Here is a 16,098-nt window from a genome sequence, read left to right as displayed (position 1 = left end):
GCTTCAAAGGCAGGAAATGTTGCACAATATCAGTATCTAGACCAGGCATGTCTGCATAGGACCAGGCAAAGACGTCGACATATTCTCGTAACAACTCAATCAACCCCTTCTTAACAGATTCTTCTAGGAGTGCCCCAATATTCACTTCTCACACACAATCCTCAGACCCCAAGTTGACTGTTTCCAGATTCTCAAGATGCGGCTGAATGATCTTCTCTTCGTGCTCAAGTAGACGGGTGATCTCGTCAGGAATCTCTTCAACATCATCTTCTTCGGCCTCAAATACAGGGAACTCAAAATTGGAAGATGGTGTTGGATCATTATGTTCAATGGGTTTGATAAACCTGCATAATGATTTTGGATATAAAAGAGATTTTAGAATTCAAACAAGGCAAATCATTATGCAGATGAAAAGATTGATTTTATTCTGTTTTTTAGGGTTTTTTGTGATCACCAATTTCATGCAAAAGCAAAAAGTGAAAATAATTGGAAAAACAAACATTTAACATGAATTTATTGAATGAAAATATCATTGTATTTATGAGCCAATAATGTCATCGCTCCTCCTTTTGGCATGGGAGGAGGGTTTTTTAAACACAATGAACATTACTTTGACTTATGGATAACTGTTGGAACATCAACAACGACCCAATTATTGCAGACCCCTCCAGGGATGACAAAGTTGCCAAAATCTTCCTCTGCATCCTCTTCCACAATAGCAGCAACTTCCTCTTTTTGAACAGTGTGGATGAATCCATCACTCTTAAACAGCCCATGCTTGTTGAAAACGCCAGAAGAATACCCTATGCCAGCCTGGGATTTGTTGTCTTCCAGCTTGATCATTTGTCCCAATCCAGTAGTTGTACCATGCTCAATGGCCAACTTAGCATCATTGTAGGACACAAATGAAGAAGTTCCTTTCTTAGTAGGCTCAGCAATAGATAAAGCTTGGAACGGAGTTCCAACTTTATCCTCAGCATCTATGTAAGAAAAGGAAGACAAATGGCTAACCAGGAGAGCTTTCTCTCCCCCTACCACCACCAGCTTCTTGTTTTTGACAAACTTCAGTTTCTGGTGTAGGGTGGATGTCACGGCGCCTGCCTCGTGAATCCATGGTTTGCCCGACAGATAGCTATATGATGGGTGGATATCCATGACCTGAAAAGTGATCTGGAAATCACTTGGTCCGATCTTGACTGGGAGTTCGACCTCTCCAATGATAGTTTTGCGGGATCCATCAAAAGCTTTAACCACTACTCCACTCTGCCTCATGGGAGGCCCCTGATATGACAATCTAGCAAGAGTGGACTTTGGCAACACATTCAGCTATGATCCAGTGTCCATCAACACATTAGACATGGCATCATCCTTACAGCTCATGGAGATGTGTAGTTCCAAATTGTGGTCTCTTCCCTCCTCGGGGAGATCAGCATCACAAAAACTCAAATTGTTACAAGCAGTGATGTTTGCAATAATACTGTCAAATTGTTCTAGTGTGACGTCATGATCTACATACGCCACATCCAACACCTTCTGCAGAGCTTCACGGTGTGGTTCTGAATTCATCAACAAAGATAACACAGAGATCTTTGATGGCGTTTGTAGGAGCTGATCTACAACATTGTATTCACTCCTTTTGATGAGCCACAGCATCTCATCATAGTCTTCTTTCATATTTCCATTCTGGCCAGCAGAGACAGGAGTTTTCACTACAGAGGCAGGTTTATTGGCAACAAGTGCCAGATTCGGAGCATTAACAGCATTCCCAACCGGGCGCTCAGCATAATCAACAACATCAGCTCTTCTGATGTCAGCTTGGGGTTTCGGCGGAGCCGAGAAAACACGACCGCTACGGGTCAGGCCACTGACATCGGCAATATTAACAACAGAAGTAGAGGGCAGGGGCACCTCCTTCCCATCCTCCAATGCCACAGCATTGTAGCGATAGGGAACCGCTTTATTAGAAGAGCATGGCACAGGGCCAACTGGTTTAATGATCAAAGAGGGAGAAGCCTTCTGCTTGCTACCATCATACCGAATGACAACAGGCTCAGGGATCCAAAATACCGGAGATATTACATTGACTTCATCATCATCATCAACATTTCGATTCTGAAGTATCTCAATGACTCCCTCATCCAACATTTCTTGGATGTCTTTGCGGACTTGGCGACATCCCCTCTGATTGACAGTGCAGACACGACATCTGTCATGGTCATGCTCATAATGACTGTATTCACACAACAGTATGTGCATCTCGACCAAAGATTGTCGAATATGGCTGACATATTTGACTTTGTATTTACCAGGACATCCCTGGACCATGTTGACAGAGGATTTCCCATGCTCGGGGAATGGGTTCTTCTTCACATTAGGACCTACATCCTCGAAACACAAGATACAACATCTCATAAGGTCTTGAACCTTGGTCTTCAGTGGGTAACATTTTTCCACGACATGTCCGGGAGCACCAGAATGATAAACACAATGTAATTCGGGCTTATACCACCACTAAGGGTTGGTAGGTATAGCCGATGGGTCTCGTGGAGTAATCAGTTTCCTCTCTATCAAAGAGGGATATAGCTCTGCGTAGGTTATATGAATAGGATCAAAGGTGACCCTCTTCCTCTCATAGCTGGTACTAGTCTGATTGTTGTTTCGAGGCTGGTAGGCCTACTGTTGAGGACGGTGTTGTTGTTGATATTGTTGATGTTGTTGTTGCTGGTTATTGTTGTGATGTTGATATTTCTGATTATCTCTGAAAACAGGTGCTATGTGAGCCACCTGGTGCTGATTACCGGCGAGACTCACGGTCTTCCTCCTTACTGAGGGTCTTCTAGGTTTAACATGGGATGTCACAGCATATGCCTCACCATCTTTCTTCTTTCCAAATGCCCCATATCATTTGGCAGAAGAGCCTTCTTCTCTGGTCAGGCGCCCTTCCCTGACTCCTTCCTCCAGACGCATCCCCATGTTCACCATCTCGGTGAAATCAGAAGGAGCGCTGGCAATCATCCGCTCATAATAAAATAATCTCAAGGTCTTCAAAAAGATTTTGGTCATTTCTTTCTCCTCCAGCGGGGGCAAAATCTGTGCTGCTATCTCTCGCCACCTCTGGGCGTATTCTTTAAAAGTTTCCTTGTCCTTATGGGACATGGCTCTCAATTGATCCCTATCGGGAGCCATATCCACATTATACTTATATTGCTTGACGAAGGCTTCGCCAAGGTCATTGAAGGATCGGATGTTCGCGCTGTCCAAGCCCATATACCATCTCAGGGCAGCACCGGACAAACTGTCCTGGAAGTAGTGAATGAGAAGTTGATCATTGTCGGTCTGAGTCGACATCTTCCTAGCATACATGACCAGGTGGCTGAGAGGGCAAGTATTTCCCTTGTACTTTTCAAAGTCAGGTACTTTGAACTTTACAGGGATTTTGACGTTTGGGACCAAGCAGAGTTCAGCAGCAGACTTGCCAAAGAGGTCCTTTCCTCTGAGAGTTTTCAATTCCTTGCGGAGCTCAAGAAATTTATCATTCATAGCATCCATCTTTTCATAGACATCTGGACCCTCAGACGGCTCAGAATGGTAGATGGTGTCGTCTACTCTGGGCATAGTATGCACGACAAGTGATGGAACGGCAAGGACCGGGCTAGATGCCGGCAGAGAAGCAAAGATGGGTGCAGGACCCTCAGGAATGAAGTTGGAAGGCATCCCCCAAGGAAACTCGGCTGGCATAGCTGTCGGTGCAAAGTGGGCGCTGGCCGCAGGCACCGCTGAAGAGGCAATCTCGGAGATGACTGTCCTCTGGGGAGGAGTTGAAGGCGTTGGAGATGATTGGCTCTGAGCGGCCATGAAAGACTCCATCATGGCAGTCAATCTAGCTACTTCCTCCTTAAGTTCATGGTTCTCTTGCTCCAAATGATCCATCACTCTTGAAGTGTTGGCTCTGATGTAGTACCGGTGAGTCAGCTTGTCTTCAAAATAAATGAAGAACACAGAGTTAGACCATAGAACAAGAAGCCTAGAGCAAAACCTGCTTATGCACATGATGCATGCAATGCTTGTGCATATGATTTATTTTTATTTAGAGGAACTTTAGAGTCCTATTTGTAAATATTGAAAATATTAATCATTTAGACATATAGTGAAATATCACATCAATAATATCTGGAAAATATTTTTACACCAAAGAAGTACAGTCTTGGTAACCAAATACAATACAAGAGAGAAGGAAAATGAACATCCTATGGAACCCTAGAGACAATCATCTAAAGCTCTGGAGACCGGAAGATAAGCTGCGTGAAGCCTCTTCACCTCCCTCTCATAGGCTGCCTCCATATCTGCCTTCTCTTTGGCGAGTCGATCATACTTCCTCTTCCAGAACTTGGAAGACTGAGGAAGAAGAGAAGTCAATGCATCATCAGGCTCATCAATAACCTGTTGCTCAAGGAACTCTATCAAAGCATCCTTCTCTTTAATCTGTTGAAGCAACTCCTCTCGTTCACGGATCCAGACACGTGAACGGTCTTCGTCTCTCAACTCCTCTACTCCTTGGTTAGGGAGGGTTGAAGGCCCAGCCACAACCAAATGTGTAGGTCTTGGATATTCATAAGGCATCAGGTACTCAGAAACTCTCCTCCTAACCCAAGAGGTATAGGGTTCCAAAGCAATACAGTTCTTCGGACCAAGCTCCTTCCTTCCCTTCCTATGGATCTTGCGCCAAGCGCGGACCATCCTACCCTTCAAGCCTTGGGGATCTTTACCCTCCTGAAATAACACACCCTCTAACAAAATGCTATTAGGTTTATCCTTTAAGGGGAACCCAAGCTGACGGCTTGCCAAAATAGGGTTGTAATTAATCCCACCACATGTACCAAGAAGAGGCACATTGGAGAATTCACCACAAGAGTCAATAATCTACACACCATCATATACATGGTTGTACCAAAAGATATCATCATTAATGAGAGACATAAGTCTCGTGGACCACCGTAGACATCCTTTGTTCTCCTTGAAGGCGACCGTCTGCGACAATTGCTAAATAAACCACTTGTATAGCAGAGGCAAACAGCATACAATGGTACCACCACCCTTTGCATTCCTCATATGCAAAGAAAAGTAAGTGTCACCCAACAGAGTCGAGACGGGATTAAGAGTAGAGAAAATCCTAATAGCGTTCACATCCACAAACTTGTCGATGTTGGGGAATAACATTAGCCCATAGATGAGAAGTACAAGTATGGCCTCAAAGGCGTCCTCACTCATGGCCTTCCCATACATAGTAGCTTGAGCAATGAGGAACTCAGAAGGGAGACCTTGAATTCCACCTTTGGTAGTCATATGAGCACCAACCAGAGATTCATCTATATGCAACATATCAGCTATCTCTTGAGAAGTATGAACCCTCTCTAAGCCACTGAACGGCAACTGGTCTAGGATAGGTATACCCACAAGATAGGCATGTTCCTCAAGCATGGGCAAAAGCTGGAAATCCGAAAAGGTGAAGCAAAGGTACAAGGGATCATAGAACTGCACCATTACACTCATCAAACCTTCGTCCACTTGAGTAGTCAGAATATATAGAAGCTTCCCATAACGAGCCTTAAAACCCAAGGGATCTAATACATAGGATGTCAAATTCCTTAGCTCTTTCAAGTCGGGTTGTCTGAAACTGTACTTCTTTGTATTCCTTCTTTGTTTTTCCATGTTTGAAAATTTGCAAATAGACCTCTTAAGTTCCTTGAAAATTTTCTCGTTATTGATGATATGGATGTGTATGAATGCATGAATGCATGGATGCAACAATCACACTCAAGGATTAAGCAAGTCACACCACACAAAGGACACGGGATGGATCAAGTCATCCTTAATATCAATAATCCATTTTGGTGGATTATGGTTTACACCTTATCAACACCCAAGTTCCATTGATATTAAGGATACAAGAACAGATCAACCATGAATCAAGGGTTTGTTGCAAGTCACGAGCATGGAGTCTCGATTAAGAACCACCCAAAGGGAGTGTACTAGGGTTTAAACCTGCCAAACATGTTCTACAAGAGGTTCCCATAGTCATCATCCCATCTTTCGGATATTATCGGATAAACGACTACTCACATTCCAAAAATATTCTCAAGAGAGACTCTTATGAGTGTAGTATCGCGTAACAATCGTATCAAATCTTACACTTGAACAACCTTCGCACTACGTCCTAAGAATAGGCCAAGATGGGCTTGGTAAACTAAGGTCCTTGGCTTCTAAGGTCTATATTGGAAAGAGTAATGCCTAACCAAGACTACTCGTGTGACATTATTGATCCCAACATGACCTCCACCAAGTGAATGGGCTTGCTAGTCAACTTGCTAAGGAATAACTCCACACAAGTTGACAAGACTATGCCATTCTCATATCCTAAGTGCACTCGAGATCGGGTATAGAACTTATCTCACAAAGATCACCAAGCATACAAGGAAATAATATATCAAGCAATTCAATCATCACATACAATACAGTAATCCCAAATTGCACAAAAATATGTCACAAAATAATATACAATACAATACAACAAAATATGAAAAGTAGGCAAAACCCACTAGGAAAATGTCCCCAGCAGAGTCGCCACTTTTCTGTAGCGGGGTATTCGTTACCATTAGATATATTGTCTAAATCCAAGGTAAACCATACAAGTCGAGTCGCCACCGCACTTTTATTTATCCAAAGGAATGGTTAGAAAGCGAACAAAAACCTAAAAGTTTTATCGAATCAAAAACTAGTAAAAATGTAAGAGATCGGGGTAAGGGGGTTGGTTATGCAATGGGAAGGTTTTAAGCACCCAAAACATCCTAGGTACTCCTAGGGAGCCCTTTTCACACTTGTTGTAAGGTTGGTATTTTGTGAAAATTTATTTGTGCAAACATGATTGAAGAGATGAGATGAGAATATACAAGTTATTTACATTTTGTGTTTGGATGGATAAACCCATTGCCTACGTACCATCTTAAAAAAGATTAGGATCAAAACCTCGTAGTTCGGGGTAAAAATCTCAAAACAAGTTGGTGCATTGATTGGTCCAAAAGCCTTAAGGTCTTTTGTTATCCAAGGGAGAAAACTCAACCTGAAACCACAAATCCACCATGTGAGGATAGCTTCAACATGCTAGTGAGGGGTTAACCCTATAATAAGCATGGAAGACTCATTGTCCATCACTAAGGATATAGGTGAGTATTACATCTACCTCGAGGATAACTCAAACCTAATAGCTAAAGTTTATGAAAAGTTTTTGATTAAGAAAGTGGCCATTGAAACCACAAAAGTATTTGAATGGGTTATATTTACCAATGAAAAGTATTTACAAAATATAGCCAAAGTTGACTTAGAGATTCAATTCACAATAAGTGTTATGAAAAGAAGGTTTGAAGATCAAAAGCATAATGCTTAGGTTTCTAATGTTTGAAAACAAGTGTTAAATGTTTGCACAAAAAGTTTTGGCTTAGGTTAGAGTGGAGGGAAGAAGAAGAATGGATAAAATCCTAATCATACAAGAGATGAAGGATAAGAAACAAGACCGCAAATGGAGTTCCTCTCTTGAGATCATATTGATGATCCAAGTAGCTCCCATCCTTTGGAATATGCAAGCAAAATGAGTGTAAGCTCAAGCAATCAAATTAATCAAGCAAGCTCTTAGAAGATCCCCAATGACTCTTGTATCTTTCACTTTGGATGAACATGGCAATGGTTCTTCAATTTGGCTCAAATAGGATTCCCTAGCATAAAAGCACACAACATCAAAAAGTTCCATGAAGCAAATCAAGAATGGACAAGAGTGAGTTTAGAAATTTGGTCCTTCTAATCCATCTTCAACATTCGGCATTTTTACTCCAATTTGCATAGGGAATGTCCTAGAAACTAAGTCCATTTGTCCATTTTTTGCATTTTGGTCCACAACAATCAAAACAAAACACAAGCACAATAATATATACACAATTATGTGCTCAAGTGAGGAAAAGGAAAATTGCATTAACATAAACATGTGCTCAAGTGAGCAAAGGAAAAAAACAAATGAATAATATGTACAAGAATAGTAAATTGCATAAATGTAAAGAACAAGAATTAAATGTTAATGGTTAATGGTTAGTGTTAGAGTTAGGGTGCCATAAGGAAATTTAGCTATGTTAAGCAATCATAATTGGACTTATGTAGAAGTCACAACTATCTCATGCCGATCAATAATAATGTAGGCAACAACGCAAGTTAGAGATTTTGATTAGTGAATCAAACTCCTACAACTTGCCATGCCAAAAAGAAGATGAGAAATGATCTTGTATTGATTTAGGTTCTTTGCATGATTAGGAAGCAACCTATCCTTAATGCAAAGCCATTCACTTGATCCATGATGAAGAAAAATTAGATTGAATCAAGGAAGGTTAAACCTCCATGTATCAATGCTAACCACCAATCTTTAACTCATTGATCAAAAAAAGAAAAAGAAGAAGAAGAAGAAGATGAACATTAAAGTGAATTAATGAAATGAAATGATCAACAAGCATTGACCAAAGATAGAGAATATCAAGGTAAAACAATAGAAAACAGAAGCAAAATGAAGATTAGAAGTCAAGAGAAAAATAAAATATTTTTGGTATTTTTCAATATTAAAATAAAACTTGAGTTAAAATAAAAAGAAAGGTCAAACTTCAAACTCACTTCAAATCAATTTTGAAAAGTCCAAGTGAATTATCCCAAGTTCAATAAGGTCAAACAAAGTTTGACAAAAAATTTCAGCATTTTTAGAAGTCATAAGCTATTTTAAATCAATTAAAAATGCATAAAAATAACCTAATTGAACTAAAATCTCAAATAAATCTCAAATCAAATTAATAAATTGATGAGAATATTTTTCATAGATCTATCATCATTCAAAGAGGTTGGAACAATATTTTTATATTTTTTGGATATCAAAAACTAATTAAAATGAATTAAAAATAAGCAGAAAAGAGAAAATTCCTAAAAAATATCAAATGATAAAATAAAAAATATTAAAAATCATTTTTAGAAGCTAGAAATTAAAAAGGAGAAAAATGAAATTGGTCTCATATATTTTGGACCAATAATGAAGGAGATATGAATTTTTAAATAGAAATTGAATAAAAAAAATAAAAATAAAAATAAAAGAAATAGAAATCAGAAATTAAAAAAAGATGGAAAAGCGTGGACCGTCTGATAATCTTTCATTAATTGACGTGGATCATCACGTGGCCAGGAAGTGCACGCTCACCATACACGCGAGTCGAATGGAAAACACCTGGCCTATGGAAAAGTCATAACAATGGAGGGTGTAACACCCTTCTAATCTACCCCAAATATTTAATTAAAACAACAAATATATACATCAGAGTAAATGTGCAATTAAGGGTGTCACACAACACTTCACACCATTCACCATAATAACTGTCATGCTCTTTTATTAATTCAAAACATAAAGCATTTGCACAATACGCAGCGGATAGAAATCAAATCAATCATGCAAAACATGTAACACATTACATGTAAAATTATTCAACAAGGTAAAACATCCCGCCCCGATGTTACATCTATCAGAGCATGACCCACTAAGGAGACTACACTAGACTCCAAGCACTAGCTTCTACTCAATCACTGCTCGTTACCTGAAAACATAGTTGTAAGGGTGAGTTCCTCAATCGATATAATAAGCATTATAAAATATCATGTAATGCTAAGTAAATAACACATAATCACCCTAATCATATCACACCTTCGGTAACGGCAACCTCCACTCAAACATCATAATCATGCTCAAAATAAACATCAACACACACGTATAATATTGGAACACATCCATTCATGTTATACACAATACATACATTATGCAATGAGACTCCATGCATGCGGTACCGACTATTCGTGAACATATAGTTCACCTCACCGATCAAATCCAGATACGGCTACCAAGCCCACTAGTCCCACTCATTTGAGACCTAGTGACTCACTCACTAATTCCTCACCACGGGAATTAGCTACCACCAACTCACTAATTCCTCACTATGGGAATTAGCTACCACCATAAGGACTACAATATGCATGCTAAACCACCTAGCAATGCAAACTCATCAACAATAATCCACAATGATTTACTCACTAATTCCTCACCATGGGAATTAGCTACCACCATAAAGGCCACAATATGCATGCTAATTCACCTAGCAATGCAACATCATTAACAACAATCCACAATGGACATATGCTCACACTCTAAGCCATAAAAACGGTCCATTCACCAACACATGCATAATATATACATTCACAACATTATGCATATTTTCACACATCATCAGCACATGTATCAAAACCTCATATCATGTCAAATAATTAATCACAGTATTAGCACACTTCACTAATACCTATCTGCTCAAAACAGCGGGAATTAATCTCTATTACATCATACACCAATATAGACCAAACACCAATTATACACACATTATTCAAATATTGATTTTTTTCACTTTTCCAACAGTGTTAACCGGTTAACGCCCTGGGTTAACCGGTTAACGCAGACAGAACACGCTTTCTGGCAAAACTCAACAGTGTTAACCGGTTAACGCCCTGGGTTAACCGGTTAACGCAGACAGAACAGCAATTTCTCAGAAATCACAACAGTGTTAACCGGTTAACGCCCTGGGTTAACCGGTTAACGCAAGCAAAACAGCAATACTTCCCAATTCCTAACAGTGTTAACCGGTTAACGCAAGACAGAAAGCTGTTCCTGCGCTAACACGAAGCAGAATGCAGAATTCTCCGCATTTTCCGCCGTTGGAGGACTTCCGGACCTCCGATTCGGATTCCGTAAAAAGCTATACGTTCGGGAAATCACAACTCACACAAATACAGATTCAATTACAGCTTTAACATAACTTATCCAACACAATTTTTCAGCATTCAACATCCCAATTAGGGTCAATTCAACGGTTTATCACTACCCATTACATGTTAACCCATAATACCCATTAAACGACGATAAACCCCCTTACCTGAGTTAATCCGGCGAATCTTTAAGCTTCAAGCTTTTCCGTTCTTCAACCCTTGCTCTCTTGCTCTTCCTCTTTGCCCTTTCTCCCTTTTTCAGCCGCTTCTCTGTTTTTCACGTAAAACCCTCTTAACCAAAAATGAAACTCTTTTCTTATTTCCCACTTATATAGTTTCCAATAATTATTATTCCAATAATAATAATAATAATCCAATAATATTCCAAATTATTTAATTAAATTAATAAATATAATATTAACTTAAATTAAATAATTCTCTTATTTTTATCGGGGTGTTACAACTCTCCCCCACTAAAAGAGTTTTCGTCCTCGAAAACATACCTCAAGCGAATAACTCCGGATAAGACTCCTTCATCTGACTCTCAAGTTCCCAAGTCACATTGCCACCTGCTGATCGCTCGACTGGGTGAGTCGAGAATGGGATACAAACTGCAAGTGCACAGTTCTATCGCGTAGTTTTAAAAGATATCGATCCCACAGGGACTTATGAATCGATATACCGTTATCTAAGGTTACTACGTAAATCTAAGGTGAAAATGTTTGATTGTTTGGGGAAAAGCTAAGAGCTAAACTAATATCTAGATTAAATATTAATAAAACGGATATCGGTATGTAGTTCGTCAAAACTAGGGAATCAAGTCTTTGTCGGTTTCTTGGTTTTAAAATGAATCGTTTCGGTTAACTTCATTGGTTAAAGGTTCTATCTCAAACTCTCGCTCTGTTGAATAAACCATGATTTTATATTAATGTTGTTGTCACTTATAATTAAGTCAAAAACCATATTTTGAAAACAATAAAGTTGCAGAAACTCTTTTTAAGAAAATACTGACCGTTTTAAACACCCTTATCTCAAACTCTCGCTCTGTTGACTTAGGTTATATAATTAAATCCAAATGCTTAACTCTCGTCCTCACATCCAATCTTTAAAATACTTTTTGGAAAAGGTCAGAATTTAATTAACTCTAAAACTTGCTCTCGCCCTGATCTAGAATTAATGCCTAACTTACACTGTCCAGTTAAAATCTCAAACTCTCGCTCTATTGATTTTAACTTCTTTATGTCTTTTACTTTTGTAAAAAATCTTGTTATTAAACCTGTAAGTTGAAACCGTAAAAAGATTGATTTTGATTTTAAGTTTAAATAGACCGACTCAGTCTTGATCCCTTATTCTGCTTACTTTACATACCGATACCTAGGCAAATTAGCCAGACATGTTAAATGAATAAGAATTTATATCATGCATAAACAGACTCATTCCAGGCAGGCAATATGAATAAACAATAGAATAAAACATTAAAAATTAAATAACAATTAAAGAACCTGAATGCGTAATACAATGGTCTTGAACACTCCACCACAAGCCGGTAGGATTTGTTCTTGGATTCTTCAATTAGACAGTAAATTAAATCAAGGAAATAAAACTGGAATATAACGTAAGGTTAAATCCGGTATAAAGTTGCACAATAGTTTCCGGTGTAGAAACTATTATGCGAAAAATATCTAAAAGCTAAAACTGGAAAGGTAAATTTGCAAGGGAAAAAGAATGTAAATCTTGCAAAAGAAATAAATAAAATAAACAATGCTAAGTTGCTGGAAAGGAAGAAAAATAAGCAAAGGCGTGAAAAGAAAATTTGGCAGAGCTTCGGCAAACTGAGCGTGCAAAAACTGAGCCTTTTTTTAGGTTTGTGAGATGGCTATTTATAATAGCCTTGGTAACTGCATTCCGTTTCCCACGAGTCTTCAGCATGGCTAAATACACGGCGTGGGCATAGGACACGAACTCTCTCAACGTTCTTCTTCAATTCTTCTGAGAGCGTGACTTGCGCCAAAAAGCTAGTGGAATGGTGTGACGCTCGTCACACCATGTGTGACGCTCGTCACAGGGATGCTTCTAGTGTGACGCTCGTCACAACCCTTGTGACGCCCGTCACAGGCACAACGTGCGCTTTCTTTTGGGCTGGGCTTGGTCTTTGATATTTGTTTCCTTTTTACTCCTTTCTACACCTCCTTTTCTTCCCTTTTTCACTTTTGCTTCAAAATGGGTACCTGATGTAAATAGAAAAGAAATACTGCATAATATCTGATAAAATGGGATAAATTAAAGTAAATGATAATATAATCTAATTGAATTAAGTCTTCAAATGTGATATAATTTCATGTTATCAAACTCCCCCATACTTAAATCTTTGCTTGTCCTCAAGCAAAATTCAGTATAGAACTTGTTAAAAGTTTTAGCCAGATGAAATTTCAAAGCACACATCAATTCGTACTAGGTTGCAAATGGATTTTTGTTTAGGAGGACTCGAGTTTAATCTTGACATCAACAACTACCGTTACAACTTAGATAACCCTACTTTATGCCAATCAGTTCAAGTACCCTATGATAGCTATCCTGGTTCCTTTAGTCTTATTTTACCCGTTTTCATTCTAGCGAAATCACATTAAGCCCTTTATCCTTTCGCGCACATAGTGGAGTAACCGGTTAGTGATTATGATCCGCTTTTAGCTAGAAGTTCTGGTACATAAGTCGGATAGCTTCATTATTCAGTCCATTGCAAATTGCGGGGGATCGAACCGTAGTCCGCCCTACCGAGTTCAGTACCAGATTCCTACTGAACCAACTCATAATGGGTCTTTCGTATTGTGCTTTTGCATGATCTGCAACCTTTAGATTAAATGATCTGGTAAGGATCACCTAATTTAATTAGTGCATTTCTTGATATATTTATATATCTTAGGTTACTTTGGGGATCATTCACTTATATTCATCGGCCCTCCACGTAGTTTGCTATTAAGATGGTGCTGACTTCTGTATAAACTACTTGGGGTTGCCATAGAACTAAAAGTTCAAGGAATCGGTATAATAGGTACTTATCCTGCTTTAACATATTGAGGTTCTCAGAGCGTTGTTATGGTAATGATTTTGTTTTGATTTCACTCAAATTTTTTTTTAGGTAAGCAACCTTTATACTTATTGGGTGTGTTAAAATTTTTTTTTTTGTTATGGCTCAAGAAAATTGAGGGGAATAGATAATAAGAATTTTTCACATTCGGACTTGACTTAAATTAAATATATATTATAATAATTTTATTTTATTTTTTTTTTTAATTTTTTTTTTTTTTTTTTTCATAATAAGAAAGGGAAATAACAATGAAAAGGGAAAATAACATACTTGAAAAAAGGTAATAGGAAGAATATTGTTTCCCCCCCATACTTAAACTAAACATTGTCCTCAATGTTTTAAGGGAAAGAAATACAAAATGGAAATGAAAAGAAAAAGGAAATATAACTAAGGCTGCCTTCCGCCTCTGGTTCTTGGACCTGGTGATCTTTGACGTATGTCTAAGTTGTCGAACCTGCTAAACAATTCAGTAAACCGCTGGTCGGTTATGGCATTCCGAGCATCCTGTTGCTGTTGCATTTGACGCATCATCTGCATCATCTCTGCATTTTGTGCCTGCATGCCATCAATAGCATCCATAATGTCGTCGTTGGTCGCAGGCCTTCTTCGTCGACGACGTTGGGAGGATGGGCCGGCTGCATTACGGGAAGGGTTGAGCGGGACTGATTGTTGTGTTGGCGGATGGTCACCTTGTTCCATTTCTTCAAACTCATCAGTTTGCTGGTTTGTTTGTGAAGGCTCGGTGGTTTCAGGAGCGCTAAGATCGTAGAGGTGGCGGTCGGGGTTTGTGACATCAGTTAGGGTGGTATTGGGTAGCACAACACTCGGGACTGCTTGGTTGTTCACCATAAGATAATAGCCTCCGCCTACTCTGTTTTTAATCAGGCGGCTAGAACGGCAATAGCTGATATCCATAGACAGGGGAGGTAGGGATTCTAAAGTTTGGAGTCTATCCCCTAGGTTCAGGCCAAGTGCTATGGAGGTTATTAATCCACCAATTATAAAGGGTTGCCGGCCTCTAGCACATAAGGTGCGGATATGATGAAAGAGAAAAGAGGCGGCGTTTACGTGGGCTTGCGGTTCGAAGACGCGCTGGAGGAAAAATAACTCCTTTATCATAGTAGCCGGAAGGTGTCTGAGGGTCAGATTCAGCAAGAGAGGTATGGTCAACATAGTGCTCATAGTCATCACAAATCTCATAATCCTGGATGGATTCAGTGGATCCAGCAGGAGTTGGGGTTTCATTCAGGTTATAGAGCCAGTTCCTTTGATTGTGAACACTAGTTCTAGGATCGGGCATGGTGAATAGGCAGAGAACCTGGTTATCAATAATAAGCTCGAACTCATCAGACCCTATGTTTGCTATAAACATAGTGTTGAAGAGGAAAGGTATACTCATAGTAGTAATGCCACAAAAAGGGCTAAGGTCAAGCATAGGCTGACGTAATCCGATAGCATTACCTATCATAGTGATCAAACCGCCTATTCTAATGGGTGCTCGCTCATCCTGGATAAGGTGGTCCAAATTAGCTAACATAAAAGTAGCACCGTTTACTGGACGGTTCTGGGAAGCACAAAATATGATGAAGAGTTCATCACGTGAAACTGAAGTACTATTTGGCTTCTTCCCAAATAAAGTGTGGGTCAGGATCTTATGGAAATAGCGAAAAGCCGGGTTATGTATGTTTCCAGAGAGAAACTCATGTTCCTCGGGCTCATCATTTCCAGTCAGCTTACCCCAAAAGTGTTCAAGCTCTCTATATTCAAAAAGTTCTTCCTGGCTTACAGTGAATGTATCAAAGGAGGTAGGAAAACCCAAAAGGTTGGTGAAGTCTCTAATATTAAATTGGTACTCCATATTGAACATTCTGAACTGGATAAAACCTCTGCTAATTCCTTTTCCATGGCTAGGTAGATAGATTAATGAACTAAGGAATTCTAGTGTGAGTCTCCGGTAGGTGGTGTAATGTCTCAGGATAGGGGAGGTCTCCCATCCTATCTGATTCAGCAAAAACAGGACACTCTGTCTCAGTCCAAGGGCAGTCATAGCCCAATCATCAGCATATAAACTAGGTAGCATCTCTCTAGCGGCTAGTTCTTCAAACTTTCGTTTCTGAGCCATTCCTCTGAACTTG

Source organism: Lathyrus oleraceus, chromosome 2, assembly GCF_024323335.1.
Source record: "Lathyrus oleraceus cultivar Zhongwan6 chromosome 2, CAAS_Psat_ZW6_1.0, whole genome shotgun sequence".
Taxonomy (NCBI): domain Eukaryota; kingdom Viridiplantae; phylum Streptophyta; class Magnoliopsida; order Fabales; family Fabaceae; genus Lathyrus; species Lathyrus oleraceus.
Note: the sequence above shows the minus strand (reverse complement) of the source record.